The 12383-nt window shown below is 41.3% G+C and overlaps 1 pseudogene; it reads right to left on the bottom strand.

Moving 5' to 3' along the window:
* Window positions 1-1019: 1019 nt before the first annotated feature.
* LOC139015479 (large ribosomal subunit protein eL32-like) lies at window positions 1020-5776 on the bottom strand (annotated as a pseudogene).
* Window positions 5777-12383: the final 6607 nt, after the last annotated feature.

Below are 12383 nucleotides of genomic sequence, written 5' to 3'. Positions count from 1 at the left end.
CGAGCTTGCTAAAGTGCTGTGAGGTTATCCTATCAGCAATGTTGACATGTTTTCCAAAATTTGTTCCTGGAGATTTTCTGTAGCACCATGTCCCTTCCATAAATTCATGTAAGAGAGAATTTTTTCAGGAAAACTTCTTTCCTGTGCAACTACTTTTGCTTGTTTCCTTTCTTTTCTTTCTTTAAAAAAAATCTATTGGACTTTGTGAATCTTTAGAGGTATGTTTCCTTCTTTGCTTTGGCTAATTTGAGAGGTCAGAGACAAATATGTTGTCCATCAATATCAACTGCATAAATATTATAAAATAGTTTATATACCTTATGTTTATTTTATTTTCCTATCTTTACTTTTATATTGTTTGGCTCCATCTATTTACTTAATCCTATCTATCCTATGTATTTTTAATGCCACTTCAAGTAATTTTTGGAGGTAAGGTATAAATAGGTAAATGTATTATTGAACCATATACTCAACACCCATCGAAAAGATTTTGAAGTACCTTGTGTTCACAGACTGACCCTGTAGTAATGTTTTCTTGGATCCCTCTGTGGTTCTTCTTCTCACAGAACTCTTAGTGGTAAAGCTAAGGAACTCTCTATCATGAATTGTTTTATCCCGCCGATTTGTAAATAATCACTCAATGCCTCTGGGAAGCAGAAGAGCAAATGCAAGGAGATGAGTGGTTGTAGAGGAAGTTGCCCTAATTCTGCCCAAACCCTGGTGTGACCATGACTTTTCTTGGACAGTGGTCAGATTTCATCCTTACACCCAATGATCCTAGAGAAGGGAGGGTGTCCTGGGCTGTCTCCCCTCCAGATGGTTGGAGCCTTGTTCAGTAAATACCAAGGAATCTTGGAGATGGCAGATTCCTCTAAAACTCAAATCCCAACCTAAAATTCTGTGCATAGATTTCTGGAAGTGTTTTGTTTTTCTTGTTTTGTTTTGTGTTTTTGTTTGAAATGCCAGATGGCAGAATTTTATGGTTTTATTAATATAGATACAATGTGCACACAATCTGTCTATTCATTTTCTTCACTGCACAGCCTGGCATTGGGATGGGTGACTCTGATGGCCAGCTGGGCTGCTTTTTCCACAATGGCTTTGGGGTTCTTTGAGGAGATGTTGTGAGCAACCTCAGCACAGTGAGATCTGTTGCACAGCAGCAGCACTTCAAGCACTTTGACATTATGGACCGGGAACTTTCAAAAGCCACTGGGCAGCCTGTGTTTTGTTTTCTTGTTGCTCCCATATCCCATGTTGGGAATCAAGATCTGGCCCTTGAATCTCCTGCATACCTTGTTGTCAATGCCTCTGGGTTTCTGCCAGTTCCGCTTAATTTTGACATGTGGGTCTGACTGGTGCTGGGTGAACTTCCTGCTCCTCTTTTTGATAATGTTGAGTTTCATGAGGGGTCTGAGGGCAGCTATGGAGCTGAGTAGGAGATGGCTGCCACCTCTGTAGGCAGAGGCAAGGGAGAGAGTCTTGGACGTGTTTTAAATTTCCTAGAAATGAGGGTCATTTAGGGGTGGCCCCAACATTTCAGTCTTCCTCTTGGAGATGAAATCCAGGGATTTGCATGAAAGGGGATGACACTTTTGTGTTGGTCACTGTATTAGTTAGCTTTTAGTTGTATGTAAGAGAAACTTAACTCAAATTGGTTAAAATAATCAAAAGAAACTTATTGGCAGAGAATCCAGAGGTATGGAAAGCTTTATGCAAGAATTAGTCGAAAAGCTCAACCATGTCACCAGTGTCATCCAGCTTTTCTTCTCTCTGCTCTGCCTTGCACTGTATCAGTTTCTCCTATTGTTGCAGAATGATTGGCAGAAACTACTGGAGTTAGATAGGTCTTAATTCTTTTTTTAAATGTATTTTTATTGGTTTCAGAGAGGAAGAGAGAGGGAGAGAGAGATAGAAGCATCAATGATGAGAGAGAATCATTGACCAGCTGCCTCCTGCACACCCCACAAAGGGGATTTAGCCTGCAACCCAGGCATGTGCCCTGACCGGGAATCAAGCCATGACCCCCTGGTTCATAGGTAGATGCTCAACCACTGAGCCATGCCATTATAGGAGAAAACATCCGTTTGCTTTCCTCTATCAGAGCTTCCTTCTGCTTAGACCAACTTGTGTCACGTGCTCCCCTCTTGACCAATCAGAAGAGACAGGTGATTAAGGCCAATTAGTCCCAGCTAGGGAAGGGTCAGGAACACTCAAATTACATAGCTAAAAATTTGGGAGGCCTAGTATGAGGAAGGGAAGAAAGGCAGAAATGAATGCTTAGAGAGTGGAAGGGGTAGTGGTGATAGAAAACAAAAAATCTCACTACCATCACTAGAGTTTTAGGGTCACGCTTCAATTTGTTTATGAATCTATGACAACCCTCTAGTCCTGCCTAAAGAACGTGGCAATGGCTCCTACCGGGAGAATTAGCTGTATCATTGCTATTTTTGAATTTCCAGCATGACATTATGTGGGAAGAAAACCTATAGTTAGAATGTGGACAATGCATTTTATGGAAGATCGAAGCAGGTATATTAAGAGAAAAGGCAAACAGATTCATCTCCCTCATACTAAGTACATTCAGCTTCTCATGAACAGCCACAGTTAGACTAGAGAGATTAGTAACCAGGTAGGAACCAGGCTAAGAGTGAGAAATGGAGGACCCCTGTCGCCCTTGTGTTGAGTGCAGGCCAATGAAAGAGATGCATAAATGACCCTGAAAAACAGCCATGAGCATGCTTCCTGGAAGAACCTGCTGAACAGCTTCTGTTCAGGCAATAAAATTCAAGGACCCTCCAGCAGTGTATGACTCAGTAGGTTCAGGACAGCTTGTTAGATTTGGGATTAAGCTGCAGGTATCCCACAATCTGGAAGTTTCTGTTGATTCAAACACAGCCAACTGTAAGAGAGCCCTTAAAATAAACCCTGTCTCCCTCCATTTTGGCCTTTTTACAAAAATCCTGACTGACCTTCACCTTTGCTCCAAGTATGGAGTCTGGCTTTTTAATTGAAGGATTAAGAAATCCTGATATTTTGCAAAATCATTTCTCTTGAATCTCTCTTCTTGGGGGATCTTTCTGGTTCATAAAAGGTTTTGTAACTTACATCACAGCCTCTGTCTTTGACTAATAGTTTGCATGAGTGATAAAATCTCCCAGGGGTAAACAAGCTCATATTTTTGCCATTTGTAAACTTTATTGCTATTATAAAATCAATGTTTTGCAACCAGAACTTTTGGCAAACCTTACTGGTGGTCGTGGGGGCTGACAACAATGCACCATGAACTTCCCTCCTTTGTGGTGTGACTTTCTTTTCATATAAATATTAGTGAGATTTTAGATATGTGATAATCACTCCTCATCATATCCCAGGAGTTAGGCAAATGTGCTGCACATATGATATACAAAGTAGCGTCTATACCAGCCGTGGGCAAACTATGGCCCGTGGGCCGGATCCGGCCTGTTTGAAATGAAAAAAACTAAAAAAAAAAAAGACCGTACCCTTTTATGTAATGATGTTTACTTTGAATTTATATTAGTTCACACAAACACTCCATCCATGCTTTTGTTCCGGCCCTCCGGTCCAGTTTAAGAACCCATTGTGGCCCATGAGTCAAAAAGTTTGCCCACCCCTGGTCTATACCCATGGATGAATAGTCCTCCCAACACAGACCTCAGACCTGGCTGAAATATGGCCATCTCAGAAGTGACAAAGGCTCTGAATGCAATGAAGCTTAGAAACAGGTAACCTCTGGTTATTCAGATACCTGGCCTTTCTCCCTTGACCCTCAGAATCATCTAGATTGAAAACTTGCAGAACTAGATGTTTCCTCACTTGCCTTGGGTTGACTCTTGTAAATCTTTTATCTGTTCTTTAGGGCAGGCATTCTCAAATAGGTCTGAGTATCAGAATTACCTGGTGTTTTCTTATTTCTAGTGATTTAAAAATAATATGCACATGGAAAATAAAATTTCAAACAGTACAGAGGAGAAGAAAATGAAAAGATAGATTTCCTTTCCTGCTTGGCCTAATCTCCTAACCATTTTTTTAACCATTTTTGTTTTATATTGCTCTTCTGGTGTTTACCTCCACAGTGTTCAATAACATGCTTATACTTTTATTCATGCTGCTCTGCAAATTATTCAACAAGTGGTGAGGCATATCCACCAGCTCATCAGAGCTGCTGCCTGTCTGTGATGTTGGAACACTGTTCTGGGAACCCCTACTGTACCAGGCATTAACTTTTATTTGCAGGATCATGAGGAGACATGAAGGTGTATATTAGTGTCCCATGGCTGCCACAACAAATTGCACAAATCTGATGGCTTAAAACAACAGAAATGTATTGTTTCATAGTTCTGGAGGCCAGAAGTCTGAAACCAAGGTGTCTGCAAAGGCCTCACAGCCTCTGACGGCTCTAGAGGAGGGTCCTTCCTTGCCCCTTTCACCTTTTGGTGGCTCCAGACATTCCTTGGCTTGTGGCTGCATAACCCCAGTCTCTGCCTTGTCTTTACATGGCCTTCTCCTCTGTGTCTGACACTTGTCATTGGATTTAGGCACCCCTGGAGAATTCAGGATGACATCATTTCAAGACACTTAATTTAATTATACCTGCAAAGACCCCTTTCCTAAATAAGGTTCTGGGGGTTAACATGTGGTCGTGTCTTTTGGGAGCCACCATTCAACCCGCTATAAGGGGGAAGAGAAGGGTGTGAACCATTGTAAATACAGTGGGGCCTTGACTTACGAGTGTCCTGACTAACGCGTTTTTCGAGATACGAGCCGTCTCTCGGCCGATTTTTTGCTTTGAGTTGCGAGCTAAAATTCGAGTTATGAGCCAGCTTCAGATACCCCACTGCTAGTTGGCGCAGCGAATGTCACAGTGAATGCCACAACATCAGCCCAGCATCACGTGTCTCACTCGTTCACTGTTGATTTGACATATGAGTAATTTGAGTTACGAGCTCCGTCACGGAACGAATTAAACTCGTAAGTCAAGGCCCCACTGTAGTATCTATTGAGCTGTGACAGATTTTCAGACCCATTCAGATCTACTGAATCACCTGCATTGAAAAATGTTACCAGGTAATTCAGCTGAGGCGGTCTTACTGAGCACTGCTTTGGGAACCATTGCTTTGGAGTTGTGATTCTCAAAACTGGGGACGAAGGACCACAATCTCTAAAATTTCTTCGGTGTCCAGGGGACTCTTGGGCAGGTGTGTGGTGGCTCCTGATGACTCACATTAGTTCTCTACAGACATCCCATTATTGGAGTTGCGGGCTTGCAGGTGCCAGGAGATTGAAATAGTTCCAGTGAGAAACATGCATGTTCCAGCTCCTCCTCCCTAACTCCCATCTGTCCTGGCCTCTCTCCCACTTCACGTCCACTGTCCCGTTCTGATCGCTGGCCCTGCTAACCTCAGGTTCACGCCCAGGCACAAGGACAACAGGCTTATGCAACTGTGAAACATGCTCCAGGGATCCAGCCAGGTCTAATCCTTAGAGGAATCCCTTACACCACTCATAATGGTTCCACTTCGACCCGACTAAAGCAGAATTTAGATGCTATTTCATTATTCTGCTTTTGGTTTTTTTTAAAGGAACTTTATTTTAGGGGTTAACTTCCCTACTAAATTTTCAACTAAAACCAGAGCATATGGGGTAAAATAGAGATGATTATCTTGTCTTGCAAGGATGGCTTGTCAAGTACCGTAAACACCTTGGTGTCCTCATGACCTCTCCAGCCCCGCCTCTCTTGGCTCTTCCTGTCCATCCTGACGTCTAGACCCTTAACTCCTTTTCACTCCCTGTCCATTTCTGTCTTTCATTCCTCTTCCTGTTCAGGCCAGTCCCCGGCTCTTGGCACTGCTGTCTGTCAGCTATCTCTGCTCCCACTTTGTTCACAGACAAACTTCTTGGTAGGGCAGCCAGCATCAGCTATCTCAGTTTTCTCTTTTCTGGCATCCTTTTGACCCACATCATGTCTCTTGTGTTCTGGAAAGTCACAGAGATGTCCTAAGTCTAAAAGCCAATAGGTCTTTGCTTCAGAGCTTATCCTTTCTGACCTATTCATAGAATGTCCCATGGTCGCCCCACCTCTACCCAAAACGCTTATCTTCCTTCTCTGTCGTGGTGCTGTTACCTTCTCTCATGTCCCTAACTGTTCCTGCTCTGAACAGTCATAAGCTTGGCTTTGCCACTCCAGGCTCTCAGGGCACCATCCTCAGGGCTGGAGCCTTGTGGTATCGTTATCTGTGGCCTCCCATATAGTTTGCATACATCTCAAAACAGATATTTTTGCCTTACTTTGTCATCTCTCACAGCTCTTCAAATTATTTTTATTGAATTTTTTAAATCTTTAAAAAGTTCTAATTAAACTATCAGTTTTCACTCCCCTACCTCCTTGATTTTCTCCACCTCCAAAGTGCATTTCAGCTACTAGGGGGAAAACAACATTTTGACCTGGCTGCATCCCTGATGTACTGTGCAGAAATTTGCTTTACAGTTAAATTTCTCAATGACATATCTATTCTTTTATAGCAGTATTAAAGGAAAACAATATAAATCAGTTTAAAACTGATACTAATGACTAGATCTTCCAAGTTAGACTGCAATTCTTTATTTTTTAAAGCAATCAACTGTCCTATCAAACTCTACCAATGCTTGAAATCTTACTCCTTCCAGGTCTCACTCAAATAAAGTCCCACTGTATCATGGACTCTTTTCTAAATGCACAATAATTGAATATTCTCTTTTGTCTACTTCAAAATTTACACAGGCATTCATTTTTTTCTCTCCAATGACACTCGCATTATAATTATTTTCATACTTATCTTCTATCTTATATTTGGCAACCTCCTTGAGGTCAAAAGTTCATCACCACCACCCCCTTTTTGGGGGGGGGGGGTCCTCTAGCTTCTAGTTTCTGATAGCTAGCTCTATACTTTGCATGCCTTAGGTCTTTGATAAGCATTTTCAAATTTAATTTAAATGGGCATATTTTGAAAGACAGGCTTGAGAATGAACCATAATATGAAATGAGGGAATAACTTACTCTAGACACAATCCCAAAGCTATCTGCAGAGGATGGGGTGAAAAAGACCATTTGGGGTAGAATATATGGCATCTCTTCTTCCCCTTGAAGCTGAAAGCCCAAGAACAAAGCTCTTGAGGATCTATAAAAATGAGCAATCATGAGGAAAACTTTCAGAATCTCAGCTGGGGGTCTAATTTGAGTGTTTAGGTGAAATTTTAGCTATTTCTTGATATCTCCGTGTTTCTAGAGCCTAGAAGAAGAGACAGAAAATCTGGTGACAAATTTTCAAGAAGACATTTTGATTCTGTTTATAGCCCTACTTCATGACCTAGGATGCTATAATTCATCCCCTCGCCCCCAGCCAGGTCCTGAGTTTGGGGCATAAACATGATTCAGAGAAAGAAAGACAATCTATTAACAGCTCTTTAAGGACTCCTTGAAACGAGACAGAACCAAACTCCCTCTTTGCTCCCATTCTGATAAAAAGATTTTCCTTCTAATTTGAAACAGAGAGGATCATCCATCTTTCCTTAAAATATGGACATTTTTTAAGACTCTTAGGCTGAAGGCCAGTTTGGAGTATCAGATGCAGACAGCAAAGCAGCCCAGATAAGAGTTCCCAAAGCTATCCATTACATGAATAAAAGCCCAGCAGCAGGTATTGATCTTGATCCTGAAGACAGGTTGAAGGGAGGAGGTGAGGTCACAGCATCATGGGTGCTCAGGAATATGAAAGAGGTGAGACTATGATGAAGTGGCAGACACACGGACAACAGCAACCAATGTGGATCAGGTAGAAGAGGTGTTGATGAGACAAGTCAAATATGACTCTGTGGATGCCTCTATGTTGCCCAAATCAGGAAACCAGTAGGCTTGGATTTCCAGGCACTGAAGACAAGATTGGTCTTTAACCAGGGTGAGTCCGAGAAGAGAATTACCCTCAAAGGCCGTGAAAGGGAAAGCACATTGATGACTTTGGCACAACCAGATTGCAGGCCTCCTTACAAGGTGCAGGTCCTTGTTCTCCAGGCCAATGCTCTCTCCTCCTGCTCCCCACACCTTTTTGGGTCTGTATCTCCTATGTAGATGTTTCTACTTCTTACTTGCAAAATTTTAGAGTTCTCACCAGCCCCACTACTTGTTTATTTTGGTCTCTATTCTGCATGCTGGAGATTTTCCTCAAGTGTCTGCTGATCTAGAGACTGAAACACTGAACAATTATTTGGAAAATCTGAGTACGGGGGATGAAGGGTGAGCTAGCTGAGGTTGGGCATCACCGCAGGGCTGTTGGGCTTTAAGCCAGCCTTTTTATTGGGAGATTCCTAAATGTGAGATTCTAAAGTCTTTTCTCTGAGGCTGTTCAGATTTTCTTATAGAAGAAAAGCCTCCCAGTCTCCTGTTTGGGAAACTTGGCTGCTGGTATTCAGGGAGTAGACTGAGGGAGGTTGTGACTCACACAGATTTTTACTTTATTCCTCTGTTTGAGCCCACACCTCCTGTCTGCCACTGATCCCAGGGATCCAATTCAAAGCCTTTCGTTCACTTTCTCCAAGATGAACCTAGACTCTTCCATAGGGTTGGTGGGGCTGGGGAGAAGGGCGTGTCCACTTCTTCTAGATACCTCACTGCAGCATCTTACCTGTTACTTCCCCAACTCTGCTAAGTGGATTACCAGTGACTCTTCAACTCAGTTTTCACCTTCAAAAAAATTTGTTGAAATCTCTTCTGTTTTGTCTTCTCTTCTGTCCTCATATGTTAATACTTTTTAAAAAAATTCCTTTATTAGAGGCCCGGTGCACAAATTCGTGCACAGATGGGGTCCCTCTGCCTGACCGGCTATCAGGGCCCATTGGGGCTATCTTGCCCAGTCTAGATTGGGGCCAGTGGGGGCAGGGGAGAGGGACCTTGGGAGGTTGGCTGGCCATGGGAGGTTGGCTGTGAGAGCACACTGACCACCAAAGGGCAGCTCTCTGGTGGTCAGTGTGCATCATAGCGATTGTTGACTCGTTTGGGTCATAACGGTTGCTTAGGCTTTTATATATATAGATTACCATTTTAGGGAAGTTTGGGAAAGAAGAGAAGACAAGTGCATATTATAATTCTGCCATATTTAATTTGAAACCTTTCCTTTTTATTCTGTTTTAAGATTTGAAATCTATATACATAAAAAATATTATAACCTATATAATAATTATCAGAATGAGATAACTTCTAACTCATATGAATCACCGTTACCAAAAACAAAAAAAGAAATGTATGATTTTTCCCTCCAATCCTCCAATTATGTCATTATAAGAGATGTTCTATTAATTAATCAGACTATTATCACAATATATTTCTATGCAAAGTGTCAACAAGGGATAGATTCTAAGAAACAAATCCACCTTTAAAATTACTTCCAATTTTTCAAAGATGAGCTTTTCAGAATCCGACGTGGCAAATTCCTATGATCACTTTGGCTATTGGGAGTTTATCTGAGAGAAGTGAAGTCATTTTGATCCACGTGATGGATCCTAATCATACACATTTCCTCTGCTTGATACAGTTGGTGTGCTTTCCATCTAGTGACGGAGTTGAGCAGCATTTTTGTTGGCATGTGAAGTGAGCGGCTCATCTGGGGACCCGGGAAAGTGGTAAGAGAGCTGGGATTGCTATAAAAAGCACAAGGTTCCTATGATGCAGTTCTGGATAAAAGCAAGAAATTAGCCATCACCCAAGCCAAAGGAGCCAAGCAACTCAGAGCAAGTGCGGCCTTCGTTCTGATTGAAGTGGCAAGAAGAAGGTAAAAGAGCTCCTACCTGGTCTCTGAGTACCAGGGAAGTAAAATAGAAAGGAAAAAGCTTTCAGAGCCTCAAGAGCAGCTAACAAACCCTGAAAGGGGAGGAGAAGTGGGCAAAACTGCACTGCCTGGAAGTTTTATTGAGAGAAAAGAGCAAAGAGCTTCATACACAGGATAAAGAAATTATGCTCTTAATTTTTAGAGAAGAATTTAGTGTAATGAAAATAATGTAAAAGATAATAAGGAAAGAAAATAGTACCTTAAAATTCACAAATTTTTATAGAAAACTGCAGATAGCATTCAGTACTGTAAGGAAATAGAGTGGATATTTTATAAAAGCAGTAGTTTTAAAATATGGGGGGGGGGGGGCGTGGAAAGTCCACTGTAACACTCATAAGAAAATATTCTGATCTTGAGGAGAAATACTAGGTCTTTTTAGTGGTGACGAAGTGGACAAGCTAATACTGTCTAACAGAGACTTGGGCAAGTCCAGTCCAGAAAAAACTGCTGATATGTTCCTACTGACAACATTTGCTAAGAGCCAAATTAAGGAAAAGGACACGAAGGAGGAAAACATTTCTCTCCCTCTAATCAACAAATAAATCCTCCAGGAATGAATCCTCAGAATAACAGTGCATTTGGTCGATTATTTTCATTAGAAAGGAGAAAAAAACTCCATCTATTGATTTTTTAAATGGGCAATACCTAATTATCAGGGGCCTCAAAATTTCATCTGTTTAATCCAGAGATACCCTGAATAAGAAGAGTAAATTAAAGAATGAGGAAATTCTACAAAACCAAGTGGTTTAATGATATTTTTATCACATGGTTGGTATGAGAAAAAATATCATTATAGAGAGCTTTAAAGACAATAGTAAAACCCATTTATTCTCCATTCTAACACCCGTCCCCAAACCCTCAATTAATTGATACTTCTCTATGTCCGGAAAGCAATGCCAATTGGGTTTGTTAAAAAATTACTGAGGTATAGCAAGTTCCCAAAGCAACCCTAAAAGGGCTACTGCGGGTTCTGTACAGTCTCAGAATTAGGAATATTTTATGATTGGGAGTCCTTGCATTCCTGTTCCTAGAAAATAGTGCTGTTGGTTGAAACAACATGAGTCATTTCTGACTTGACTTATAGACAGGGGTGTAACACGGCCATTCAAAGATCCTATGTTCGGGCTTTCCAGAAGTGACTTCAAACACCATTATCTATGAACTATGAATGATATGTCTAGACACGGGCAAGTTTCTAAAGTGCATTCAGTGGCTCGATTAACAAGATTACAAGGTACAAAATCACCTGGTCACATCCCAGAGCATAGAACACCCTACTAAATACTACCATCTAATGCCTACTTATTTTTCTGGTAGCAAAACAAAAGATGAAAGAAGCCCTCCTTCAGGGGAGCTAATATGGTAGGGCTTCTTTAGAAAGACATTCTTACTTTTCTTTAAAGGGATTTGGTGGGAGATAGGGGCACCTTTGGGGCCCTTTCTACAAAATAGATGTAGGTGTTTATCATACTATCATTTTTCATGACCTTCCTCCCTTCCCTTCCTTTCCCTCCTTCCTTCCTTCTTTCCTTCCTTCCTTCCTTCCTTCTTTCCTTCCTTCCTTCCTTCCTTCCTTCCTTCCTTCCTTCCTTCCTTCCTTCCTTCCTTCCTTCCTTCTTTCCTTCCTTCCTTCCCTCTCTCCCTTCTCTCTCTCTCACTTATTTTATTTTTTTTAAAAAAGAATTGCCCTCAATGAATGTGTTCCATTTATCTAAGTATCTCAAAGCTCTATGGCTTAAAATAACAACAGAAAGGCAACTGAAGTGAGTTAGGTAGAGCACTAGACAGGAATGCTGGTCTTGGGTTCAAATGCTGGTCATGGCTCATAGTAAAGTGATTCCTATGAGCAAGTCTATTCACCTCTCTAAGGATTTGCCTCTCCAAATCAGGGTCCTCTGAGGTCTCCTCCAGCTCTAAATGATTTTGTGCTATAGCTACCTTCACACTCCAAGCCTTTGGGTGACCAGGTGTTGAGCACACTGATTCTTCAAAACAGGTCTTCTCCCTTGAGTGCTGCCCTATCCGGCAATGTGAGACAGACTTCACTTTACATGACCCACTCCTACTGGGCACTGGATATTTTATCCTTTGATCTACTACCCTCATTTTTACAAAGGCAAAACAGCTTGAATAGTGGTCACATACAGAACTGTAAAATCTTATAGCTGGGAGGGGATATAAAGACTCATAATACTGAGTTTGATCCTAAACCCATAGAGTAAAAAGTCACAAGTTCTATACCTTTTCTTCAGATTAAAGATTGCAACCACCCATTGAGCACTGATTCCCACCCCTCCTTTTTATCCACTTTATTTAAAGATCAAATAAAAGGTGTGGATATAAAATTTTAAACAAATCTTATTTTACTTCTAATGAAAGTTGTCCTTGAAAATAATCTCTTTAGGATGCTAAACAGTTATTTAATGAAGGTTTCACTTATTCAAAATGTTAGCCTCTACCTTTTTAAGTGCTTTCACAACTTTTTACCAAATTAGCTTTTTAAAA

Source organism: Myotis yumanensis, unplaced genomic scaffold, assembly GCF_028538775.1.
Source record: "Myotis yumanensis isolate MYYU_CA2020_CCGP unplaced genomic scaffold, mMyoYum1.0.hap1 SCAF_8, whole genome shotgun sequence".
NCBI lineage: Eukaryota > Metazoa > Chordata > Mammalia > Chiroptera > Vespertilionidae > Myotis > Myotis yumanensis.
The sequence above is the reverse complement of the archived record's forward strand: the minus strand, read 5'-3'. Positions and strand labels throughout refer to the sequence as shown.